Source organism: Acomys minous (genome assembly GCF_964271855.1).
Source record: "Acomys minous genome assembly, chromosome: 8".
Classification (NCBI taxonomy): domain Eukaryota; kingdom Metazoa; phylum Chordata; class Mammalia; order Rodentia; family Muridae; genus Acomys; species Acomys minous.
This window is the reverse complement of record NC_140489.1, coordinates 44,484,473-44,496,857: the sequence shown is the minus strand read 5'-3', so window position 1 is coordinate 44,496,857 and position 12,385 is coordinate 44,484,473. Positions and strand designations below refer to the sequence as shown.

At 46.1% G+C, this 12,385-nt stretch overlaps 1 long non-coding RNA gene across 1 annotated transcript; it reads right to left on the bottom strand.

The window, feature by feature from the left end:
- Nucleotides 1-5,282: 5,282 nt before the first annotated feature.
- LOC311603761 lies at nt 5,283-9,621 on the bottom strand. Its single transcript, XR_014781240.1, has 2 exons — nt 7,514-9,621; nt 5,283-7,469 (listed from the first exon to the last, which is right to left on the bottom strand). It is a non-coding gene; the product is annotated as an uncharacterized lncRNA (long non-coding RNA).
- Nucleotides 9,622-12,385: the final 2,764 nt, after the last annotated feature.

Sequence of the window (12,385 nt, the reverse complement as noted above, 5' to 3'; positions counted from 1 at the left end):
TTTTTTAATTGTGGACCTTACATATCTATGTAAAACCATAGGCACATATGTCATAAAGGAACAGTTAATGTCTGTTTTTAAGGTACCATAAATCATGAAGACTCTTAATAATTTCTTAGTCAGGAATGGGGCACACACCTTTCATCTCAGCACTTGAGAGGCAGAGGCAGGTGGATGTCTGTGAGTTTCAGGCCAGCCTGATCCACATAGCAAGTTCCAGGTCAGGCAGGGCTACATAGAGAGAACTTGCTGTGCCCCCAACACACAAAAACTGTGTTTTTATGTGTTTAGGACAATGCATCTTATTGAGTCTATTGATGAAATCCTTGCTACTTACTGTTGGTTGGTTGGTTCTGTGTACGGTGGACTACCAGCTAATTTGGGGGCATAGTGAGAGACTAAAAGCTTCACAGACCCTGATGGGCAAATAGGAAAGAAAGCCATGGATAAATAATAAAGACAGAAAACTTCCAGCTTCTCCTCCACCCTAAGACAAAGGCCTGATGAGCTTTTTCTTCACCAGCAAAACTGCCCTGCCCACTTCCCTTCCATGCCGCTGGTCCAGCTGGCATGAGATATATTCAAGGTCAGTCCTGTGCTTATTTACCTCAAGCTGTGGGCCTTTCAGGCTCCACCATCAGGTGCCTTGACTCCCCCGACCCCACCCCAATATTTTTTTTTTTAATCCAAACTGACCAATCCAAAACAAGAAAATGGAAACATACCGGGCCACGAGAAAAAGCACTTAAAACTCCCAGCCCTCCAAGGGAAAAAAAAATGGACTTTGGTTTCCACAACTCTTAAACATTTTGTTGGGATCTCTCAGTGTGCCTGTGAGGGGAGTGTCTGTGGTATTGGCCAGGTGCCCAGATGAAGACTTAACAGAGGCAAATAGAGAGAGTCGGGAGAGGTGAGAATAAGTATTTATTGAAGCAGAAATTTCCCTGTGAGGAAGGGCAAGGGCTCCAGGGCTGGCAGTGTCCAAGGAATCTGGACTGTTTTATAAGGGCCTTGGAGCATTCCCTTCGCTTGACTCTTTCTCCCCGATATTCTGCCTCTGGCCCAGACACCCTTGATCAACCTCCCAGCGCTGCAGTCTTCCGGGTGATAATCTTGGGAACCTTCCTACTCAGAGTCCTGGTCTCCATCCTCTGAGTCTTCCCCAAGGGTGGTGGTTTAAATAGCTGGAATGGCCCCCATAGACTCAACAGTGGCACTATTAGGACGCGTGGCCTTCTTAGAGGAAGGGCGTCACGGTGGAGGTGGGCTTTGAGAGCTTCAACACTCAAGCTCCACCCACTGTTGCTCACCGTCTCCTGCTGCTGCCTGAAGATCAAGATGTAAGAACTCTCAGCTCCTTCTCCAGCACCACGTCTGCCTGAGTGAGTGCCTCCAGGCTTCCCGTCATGATGATAATGGACTAAACCTCTGAACTGTAAGCCAGCCCCAGTTAAATGCTGGGCTTTGTAAGAGATGCCGTGGTCATGGTGTCTCTTCGCAGTAACAGGAACCCTATCTAAGACACCAAGTGTTGCCATCCAACACATCTTTCAGGAGAGCAGAGGGTAATGCTCAAGTTTCTCTCGCTGTTTCTATGGCAATGATGGACACAGTCCCTGCCTAGGAGTAGCAGGAAGATGCTTTTGCTGTTGTACGTGTTGGTTGGAGAGGCATTGGGTTCTCAGTCACAGACGCTAGCTGGAATCCCTGTGTCATAGCTTGAAATTGTTACATATCCTAAAAGACACAGATTTTTCAAGATGAAAACAAAAGATTTAAGTAGGATGGTTAGGTTATGCTCATTGGTCTCAGAAAGAGGGAGTGAGAGGAAAGCCATGGCTGTTATAATAGTTGATAAAGGCTACTCTGCAGCTTATCTGCTATAGGGAACTTTATTTGGGAAGAGGGGAAGGGGAAAGGAATTAGGGCCCGAAGAAGAGGTAGAGGACGATTGAACATGTGGACAGGTGGGGAGAGAGAAGGGGACAGAGCCATGAGGGCAGAGAAAGAAGGAGACAGAGACATGGGGAGAGAAACTAAGAGAATGTGGGGGAGGGGGGAGAGACAGGAAAGAGAGAGAGAATAGGGGAGAGGAAGAGAGAGAGAGAGAGAGAGAGAGAGAGAGAGAGAGAGAGAGAGAGACAACAAGACCAAGGGTAAGAGAGGGCTCAGTGACAGGAGGGTCCTTGTTATCCAGCACACACCTGGCCCACATGATGATGTCAGAGGTTGCTGGGACCATGGAGGCAGGCTAGTGGAGCTGCCTATATTCTAATAATAACCATGTTAGTTTTCATAGTGTGCTTTTGGAGTGTGGTTTTTTGAATGAATAGATAGATAGATGATAGGTAGATGTGATCTTTTGAATTATAGATAGATTTTATATTAAGAATGTGGTGAGACACAAGGAATAATTTTAAGAAATAATCTTATAATAGGATAAATTAAAATAAATATAGTGTTAGGTTGTAACCATTGAATACCAATGTGCAATAATAGTAATAGTGATGAAAATAATAATAACAATAATAGACAAAAAAAATAAAGAACAAAAGGCATGGCTACAGCTCCTTGTAGATTTAAATAAAGCAGCCTGCATGTTTGTCTTTGTGTTAGAGCTGTGGTCCCTGTGGTATTTTAAAGTTAGACTCAGGTGGATGAGGTAGCTTCAGGAGAAGGGTTCTTGTCATTAAGCCTGACAATCTGAGTTTTGTTTGTTTGTTTGTTTTTGGTGACAGGGTTTCTCTGTGTAGCCCTGGCTGTCCTGGACTTGCTATGTAGACCAGGCTGGCTTCGAACTCACAGTGATCCGCCTGCCTCTGCCTCCTGAGTGGTGAGATTAAAGGCATGGGCCACCACGCCTGACTGACAATCTGAGTTTGATCCTTGGGATCCACCTGGTGGAAAAGAAAACAGATTCCCCTACATATACACACATTATCACATTCCTTCCTCAGCCAACTTTAAAATAAATACAATGTAAAAACAATAACAAAGTTACCATTTAAAACTCTCAGCAGGGATGTTTGGGAAACTGCCTGACTTATTTCTGTATTATTTACTCCAGTAGTTACAAAACCTGAAGGTCTTGATTCTTTCCCATAATCCACAGCAGTGTTGACAGCATCATGATGGGGAGGTGCCCTGTAGACTCAATTTTCTTAATCAAAATATTTTATTAACAACTTATTGACCAAGCCTACGTCAATTATAACCTGATTAACCAAAACAGTAGGAAATGAGGATTAATTGTCACAACAACAAAACCTTAAGGATATCAGTCCTGAGGAACGATTCTCCGGTCAGGAGCCACAGGATTTCTTCCACTGGAACCGGGGGTAACCAGACCCCAGAGCCTCAGCAGGAGCTGGAGCTCTGAAGCCTTCCCTCGAGAAAGCAGTGTTCTCTAGGGGCGTATTGAAGGGCAGCAATGAATAGCCAAATCTATCCCGAGTCTCCAATCCGCCCCGCCGCCAGTTCTGGGCTCATTTATATATCTCCTCCCATAGTCTGTTCACGGGATCTTTTTCATCTGGTAGCAATTAAGCTCCTGCACGAGGTGGTTGCTCTTCTAGTGAATTAATATCACCTGTTCTCTCACTAGACCGTTCCGATCCCACACTTGGGATCCTAAAGAACAGGTTTCTCTCCTTCAGTGCCCACCCACTGGTCACTGTTAACTGGGGCTGCAACTTGCCTAAAAGCTTGGTGCAGTTTAATTCTAGATGGAGGGGGCCTGCGCTTCCTATGATGAAATTTGAAGCTCCTTGTTTCTCAGTCCATGTAATGGATGACTTTGTCCGACAGAGATCCTGTTCCTCTTGAATGCCTCCTAAGCCCACTGCTACCAGTGAGGCGCACTTTTTAGCACAACACAAAATGAATACTAATTCTGCATCTCCTTCCTTAACAGAGTTAATTTTTCTATTGATAGGATAAAACATGAAGACGAGAGCAACTTACATAAGGCTTTATTTTTATGTATATGAGTACTCTGTTTTCATGCACACCAGAAGAGGGAATCAGATTCCGTTACAGATGGTTGTGAGCCACCATGTGGTTGCTGGGAATTGAACTCAGGACCTCTGGAATTCTGGAAGCACAGCAGCCAGTGCTCCTGACTTCTGAGCCACCTCTCCAACCCACAACTTATTTTAGGTTTACAGTTTGTGATGGTTTGAGTGACAATGGCCCCCATTGGCTCATGGGGAGTAGGAGGGATGGCCTTATTGGAGGAGATGTGTTACTAGGGTGTGGGCTTTGAGGTCTCAGATGCCAGGCCTAGTGTGCCCCCCGCCCCCCCGCCCGCCCCTGCCCATCTCTCTCTCTCTCTCTCTTCCTGCTGCTTGCTGATCCAAATTTTTTTTGTTTTGTTTTGTTTTTTGTTTTTCTAGACAGGGTTTCTCTGTGTAGCCTTGGCTGACCTCAAACTCACAGAGATCCACCAGTCTCTGCCTCCTGAGTGCTGGGGTTAAAGGTGTGTGCCACTACGCCCTGCTCAGAAGTAGAACTCTTTGAAGTAGCCTTGAAGACTGTTCTTGTGATCATTTGGTAAAGACTGTAACTGCTTTTGAAACACCCCCGAAGGGTGACCCTCACTCAAGCCTCGGGATGGCGCGCACCCAAAGACACACAAACGACCGTCTTGCTGTAAACACATGAGGCAGTTTATTGGCGGAGCTCCGGGTCGACACATATCTCACGCAGGAGACAGAGGGGTCAACCCAGAAGCCCAGGGGTTAGGGGTTTATATGGGCAAAGGTCGGGGGGAGTGGGAAGTTTTGGCGCGGCCACACATGATTGGTTGTTTCAAACATTTGAACATCAGCAAATTGCATAGGCAGATCTGGGGTAAGCTCAGACTTAATCACATGGTACAGTCCTTGGTTCCTGTCTTTCTTGGACCCCGAGGGTAGATGTTTATCTGAGCTAACAACACATCTGGTTAAACTCAAACCTGGAACATTGTGTGCGGGCCTCAAGGGGGGGATTAAGCAGACACCATAAGATCGGATGAGGGGTCCTTGGCTCATTACTCACTCGACCATGTCCGGTACCTGTTTCTTTCAGGAATTTGTCCTTGTGTATTCTCCCTATCTTTTACGGCCAGCCGGTCCCTGGAACACTCAGTAGGCCTTTGTCTCCTGTCTCCGCATTCTTTGTGACTTATCATCTGGGACCTTGGGCTAGCATACCTGTTGACCTGCACTTATGAGTTAGAGAGCTCTGCTGTTCTGGTTGCTTTAATGCTAATTAAAAAGTTTTCCTTTCACTTTCTGCCCTTGTTTTTTTTTTTTTTAAATCTGCCTGAGGCTAAATTGAAAAGTTTTGTTTTGTTTTGTTTTTTTATTAACTGCATTTGCAGAGGAGATTTCAAAACAGCCTAGTGTGGACTATGTCTTGTGGTTATTACTGGCCATGCTTGTGCTGATCTATTATAAGAAGGAGCAAGCTGAACAAGGAAAAATATAAAAAGGTACAATTTGAGGGCACCAGGAAGTGGTAAAGAGATCAAAGATGAGCCTGATGCTAAGTAGAGTGAAGGGAGAGGTGACTCACAGTCGGGCCCCACCCAGCTCAGCTTCCAACTTGTGAAAAGGAATTAAAGAAAAGCTTAGGGCTAGTCATGGTGGTGCACACTTTTAGTCTCATCACTCGGCAGGCAGAGGCTGGTAAATCTCTGATTTCAATGTCAGGCTGGTCAACAGAGCAAGTTCCAGGACAGACAAGCTTAGGTAGTGAAGGAAACCATCAAAACCAGAAAGCTGGTTATTGTTTTTAAATTATCTGTAGGCCCAGTTAGCAATCAGTTAAGACACAGACACTTGTTATATTTTTAAATAGCCTTAGTTAACCTGAGGCAGGGCAGATATTGAGAAACTGTAAAACTATAAAAATACAAGATGCTTGCTCACTTGTCCAGCCTTGCTCGCCTCTCCCAGTTCTCGTTTTGCTAACTTCAAAAGTTCCACCCTAGTTCCCAGAATAGTTACATGTAAGTTTCCATATATCAGATGTCCCCCATACCGCTTTCAGCAACCGCTCTAGAGACCCACACCCAAGCCCCCACAAGGAGCTTCCCAATGCCAGATGTCCTAATGTCCATATGGTCTAACTTGATAAGCGGTTTTAGCCTTTAAAACTAGCCTGTAACAGCTACTCAGGGTCCTTCACCTCCCGAGAGCTGAGGGACCCTGAGACATCAACAATTGGGACTTCTGATGTGTCAGTAATAAATTTTATCTATACCTCCAGCCTGTGTGACTTGAGTCGTCTCTCTCGGCGACCCCCTTCCCAAATTGGACTCTTGGGTCCAACAATATCAATCCTCTAAACTACTTCCCATAGTGGGGCAGGTATGGGATCCCTGTCTTAATCCCATGTCATCTGTTTTTAATAACTTCTATCAAGCTACCTCCCATTTATAATCCCAAATACTTGTTAATGTTCTTCATCTGGGCTGGATTCTCCATCCATGCCGGCCATGTGCTTCTCCTCCATCTAACCCATGGCGGCCTTCCTCTCTTCCCTTCAGGTCTCTCTCCTTCCTCCTCGTGGCAGTCTTTCTTCTTTTTTTTCCCCAGGATTCCTTTCTCTCCTAGCCCCAATCTCCTTTTTCCTGTCCAGGTGGGATAGCTTTTTATTAATCAAAAGGTGGGTCACAGGGACAACAAACAGTAATTAACATCAAAACACCTCAGACCATCCCCCAACAGCCATCGGAAATGTATTTGAATAAGTGGCCAGTGTTCCTGCCCCAGTAAGCGGCAGAACTCGGCAGCTTCAGCCATGTGGTTCTGTGAGTCAAGAACAGAAGAAAGCGGTTATGGGACTTCCCTCCACATCTAAGGAAATCTGCCATGTCCAGCCATGTGTCAGAGGTGTCCCTGCTTGCAGGCCTAGAGAGGCCATTGTGTGAAGCTGTGAAGGTGATGCATGGAGTGCCTTGAAGACCCCAAAATGTTGGAGATGCCAAAGCTGTGGGACACCTGCTGAAGAGAGCTGCTAACAGTGAGGGGGACCAGCCCAAAAGAAAGAAGTGTGTGGGAGTCAGCAAAGCTGTAAGGAGCTGGAGATCTGAAGAGAACTTTGACGTCTGAGCTGGAGATGCAGAGTTTGGAGTTTGCCCCGCTGATTTTTGCTTTTGCTTTGGTCCAGTATTTCCTCACTGTGCTCCCATCCTTACTTTTTGAAATGGTAATGTATATCCGGTGCCAGTATGTGTTGGAAGTATGTGATCTGGTTATTGATGCAAACTTTACAGGGGATTACAGTTAAGAGATTGCGTTTTTGGGAACAATCAAAATAAACTTGTCCTAAGTGCTGCCATTGTTAGGGTTCCTGGTGGTCTGCTGAAGACAGACCCCAAGGCAGTATGCAAAAGCAGTGTTTTTATTCTAGCATGCTCCTCCTCTAGAGGGCGACCTGAAATGAGCATGCAGGGTCACCCTCCTCCTCTAGAGGGCGACCTGAAATGAGCATGCAGGGTCATGCTCCTCCTCTAGAGGGCGACCTGAAATGAGCATGCAGGGTCACGCTCCTCCTCTAGAGGGCGACCTGAAATGAGCATGCAGGGTCAATTTATAGACGGAGGGGTCTGTGATGACAGAATTGAGTCAGAGTGTATGAGGGGATTCAGGACTGGCTGATTGTTTGGTTATTGGGGACTTTTGAGTCACTGAAATTTTGGCTCTTTTTTTTTTTTTTTTTTTTTTGTGACAAGGTTTCTCTGTGTGGCCTTGGCTATCCTAGACTCGCTTTGTAGACCGGGCTGGCCTCGAACTCACAGTGATCCACCTGCCTCTGGCTCCCAAGTGCTGGGACTAAAGGCATGCGCCACCACCGCCTGGCCTGAAATTTTGGCTCTTACTCAGGAGCTGGCCTTTAATTTGATTGGATGGGGCCCACTGTGTTCTTTACCAAGGCCATGAAGTAATAAAAACATAGTATCTAGTCATTTTTGTTCTATAAGCTGATTAATTGCCCATGAGCTGCCCATGAGGTGTGTATAACTTGTGGTTTTTCCAGGAATTGTTGGAAACTTGGCCTAGTTAGGCAGAGTAAAAACCTGAAACCTGTCATGCAGTTGATCTAGTCAAGCAACTGGGGGTCATTGGGGGTCATTGGGGTCCCTGGGGTTGGGTCCCTTCACCATTTTGTTTTCAGACTCCATTTTAATCATAGGGTGAAACTAAGTTTTAGTTCCCAGGCCCTAGAAGAGCTGGAGACTGCCCAATGGCTGAACAGCTTACGTCATTCATCACTTGCTCCTCAAAACATGACTGTACCTGACCAGCTTACTATATTTATGTTTTGTTTCCCAAAACATAATGGCTGTTCCTGACCAGAAAAGAACAAACGAATTTGATTGGTTGAGTGGTAAAACCTACATTCTGTATCTATTGACACAGATAAACCACATAAGGAAAGCCCTTATCCCTAAACCCTGATTGGTGGGAAAATGTAAATAACTTGGCATAGATGTTTGTGGTTTTCAAGATTAAAAGCTATGTTGCCAACCTCCCTCCCACTTGGCTTCCCACCAGGAAAAGGCAGAGTCTCCAGCTGTGATGGTGTGGTTAAATAAAAGCAAATGGAGCCCGGCAAAAAACAAAACAAAAAAAAAACTATGTTACACTCTGGCTGGGATTGGGGGGGGGGGCCTCAGTTCAGCTCCCAAGTCTTTCCAGCCACCCCGATTGATCAGTAATGGTTGATCACAATAATTCTTTGTTGTTGTCTGCATCGACCTGGTATTTGAATTGTGTTGATCTAAGCTGACCCCATAACAGCCTGAGACTCAGAAGAAACTTTGGACTTTTAAACAGCATTGAGACTGTGATAGACTACGGGGACTTTTGAAGTTTGACTGAATAAGTTTCTGCAGTATGATATGGTTATTTGGCGGCGAGGGCCAGGGAGTGTACTTGCTGAGCAATTGCATGCTGGATTGGCAAAAGCAAGAAACTGAGCATCCTGGAGGCAGCTCACTCATTTTTGCACAGCTGACAAATGGGTGCATCCCTGGTTTAAGCAAAGCCCCAAGGATTTCGCCTCAAGGACTGCTTTTTGTTGCTCTATTGCCTTTCCATGATTGTCTCGTGTATCTGGCACAGCAGAGACCCTCACTGCCACCAAAAAGAAAAAGAAATAAAAGTCTCCAGGCTCATAATCCGTAGCTTATTCATTTTGCATAAAAATGCAAACAAATCTATACATTGGAAAGCACACATTGGTTCCTGCTGCCGGACAACTGCCAGAGCATGTTGGAAAGCAATTCCATCCGTTCATTTCCCACCCGCCCCCCCTCCTAGATTCTTGCTCCCCAGCCCTCATAGCTGATATGGGCTCCAGGCTAACAAACCCACTCCCATCCACCTCCTTTAATGCATCCCTCAAGCCCCCCACATACACACAGGAATCACAGATGCTCTGACTACAATATGTATTATAGCAGCTCACCAGTCATGTGATATGCAATCTCCCCCTTCCTCTTAAAAGGGACTTAGATGGGACTGTGCCCCCAAGGGCTTGACTTATTTCCAAAGAGCCTCTGACATTGTGCCATTTATGGAGCTAATAATACTTTTTAATAAATCTCTTACATAAATAACAATATGCCTCAATGTCCCGTCCCGTCCCGTTCCCCGCCCCCCCCCTCCCGCTCTTGAACGTCCAGCCAGAAGCCGTTCACAAGGATGCAGCAGAGCTTTACAGGTTTCTGGATGCATCAGTCTTCTTGATGTGATTATAGCTTCCCAGGTGTGCCTTTAGAGATTTACTTTTATTTTATGTTCATGGGTGTTTTGCATGCATGTGCACCATGTGCCCCAGAGTGAGAGCATTTGATCCCCGCCAACTGGAGTCACAGACTGTGGTCAGCTGCCATATGGGTGCTGGGATTTGAACTGAGTGCTGTGGAACCAGTGCTCTTGACTACTTGAACCATCTCTCCTGCCCAGCAGGAGCACCCATAGGTCAGATCTACCAAAGTAAACAGTTCACATACTCATGCAGTGATTAGGAATGTGCCTTCGACTAGCCGGCTGTGACCACGGTCTCCTGTGACTAACAGGTACAGCCAGTAAGGCACAGACTAACCCCAACAGCCGCAGCGTCTACTGTGACTCTCACACAGTGCCAGTTTGTCCCTTTGCATAAAAACAATGATGCCTCGCTTTCGTGGACAGCCCAGTGAGTCCTTCCCTTCATTTCAAAGGGCCATGAAAGGTGATTACTGGGGCCTTAGCGGGGGTGGGGAGGGGGGGGTGAGCACAGTGCTACAGCACTTGCTAGCATGGGCTAGACCCTGGTGTTGACGATCAGCCGTGCAAATGAACTTACCTTTTAAATGCTCATGATCTGTGCAGTGTGAACACCTGGGTCGCTTTGTATTTAACAAAATGAATTCTGGTATGAGCTTGCCTTTCCCCGCTCAGTCTGCATATACTCACTAATTTTATACTTAATTATTACAAAGCCATGGAAAATTGTCATATAAACAAACTTTTTTTTTCCTTTTGAGACAAGGTTTCTTTGGATAGCCTTGGCTATCTTGGAATTCACTCTATCAACCAGCCTTGGTCTCTGCTTCCCGAGTGCTGGAATTAAAGGTGTAAACCACCACCACACAGCAGCACAAACTCTTAAAGGTTGACTTGTGGGTGCCCTGTTAGCCTGCATCCTTAACAAGAGTGCAGTGAACTGATCGCAGCATGTTTCCCCTGGAGCCCCTCCTACTTTGTTCCCTGGAGGCAAGAAACGCCTGCCCAACAGCTGCTTAACACAACCAACACACCACCAGCCAAGCACTGTAGGCAAAATCAACCCCCTGTCCGGGTTAGGGTCTTTGTTTGTGTCTTTGTTTTCATTCTGTCTGATCATCACCTGGGAAGAGGGACACCCCCTCCCCAAATGAAGAACTGCCTCCGTAAAATTAGCCTATGGCAATGTCTATAATCCACTGCCTGGATCGATGACCCAAGTGGAAGGGCCCAGGGTACTGTGCGCAGCACCATCCCTGAGAGGGTGGGCCTGGGCTATATAAAAAACTAGCTGAGCATGAGCCAGAGGGCAAGCCAGTAAGCAGCGTTTCTACACAGTCCCGCTTCACTTCCTGCCCTGACTTTCTGCCGTGATGGACGCTGACCTGGGAATAAGATGAGGCAAACCCTTTTATCCACTGTGTTGCTTTGCGTTATCACAGCAACAGGAGGCAAACCTGATACCCTGGCCTCCGACTCCTTATCTGCCTCTATTCTCTTCCAAGACCACTGGGACAGGCATACAACCACCTTAACATTATTCCTCTGCCATGACACACTTGCCTAACATACAACATAGGCAGTATTTCTTGCATGCTAGTGTTCTTCTTGTTTTTTTAATCTAAGATGTGGTGAGTGCAATAAAGCATAACTGCTGGTTGTTTTTGTTTTTGTTTTTTCTTAAATCACTGGTCACACAACAGCCCACTCTTACTTCTTATTTGTACACATATGGCACATGCCTATCCTAAGCAGCTATTACAACATAGCTGTGACAGGAACGGGAGGAATCTGCTTCTGTATGTTTTCCTACAAAAGGAGCCTGTGTTCTACTCATACCCTGGCAAACAGTGCTGTGTTTTACGCTTCCAGGATGCGCTCTGTGTGTGCGTGTATTCCAATGTTTCTACTGTACCGAGAGCAGTATATCCACATGTCACCTTGCCCCCTTCCCGAGGACAGCTTTGGAGTGGCCTCCCATACGCCTAACAACTATTCTACAGCTATTTTGGGTGTGCTGTTTGATTCCAGCCAAACTGCACAGTGCTAGGAAATGGCTGGCCCTCCCTGCCGGCCGTTACTTCTGTTGCTTCTCTGTGTTTATTTTGTACTGTACGGAGCTGAACACTGAAAATAAAACTTACAGTGATAGCACTGAGGAGTTGCCAGTGGATTCTTCCTGGGTTGTTTACTTGGAACATAAATAGGTTTGGGATCTTGAAAAAGTTAGACCGAGTAGCGTTAAACATCTCCTGGGTAGAAAACCTCACCTGCCTTAGTGGCTGCCATGTGGGGTGAGTTAGCTCAGCAGTGCATATTACTGCTGGCATATTGCCAGTGTTTAATAATGAGGCATATCACAGGCTGCTATACAGCCTACTGGCAGCTTCCAGCTGGTCCTTTGTACCTACGCACTCTTCCTAAGACAGCATCAAGCATTTTGGATGAGGGATTGCTCCAAATACTTCTTTACATCTGCTCACTGCCCAGCAGTCTACTTTGTGCACAGTAACTCACATGGCTATGGAATGAATTGCTTTTGCTCTCCCCAAAACTGATGTTGAAAAAAAAAATCCCAGTGCAACAGTGTAACAGTAACAGGCATGGCCTGTGAGAGCAGA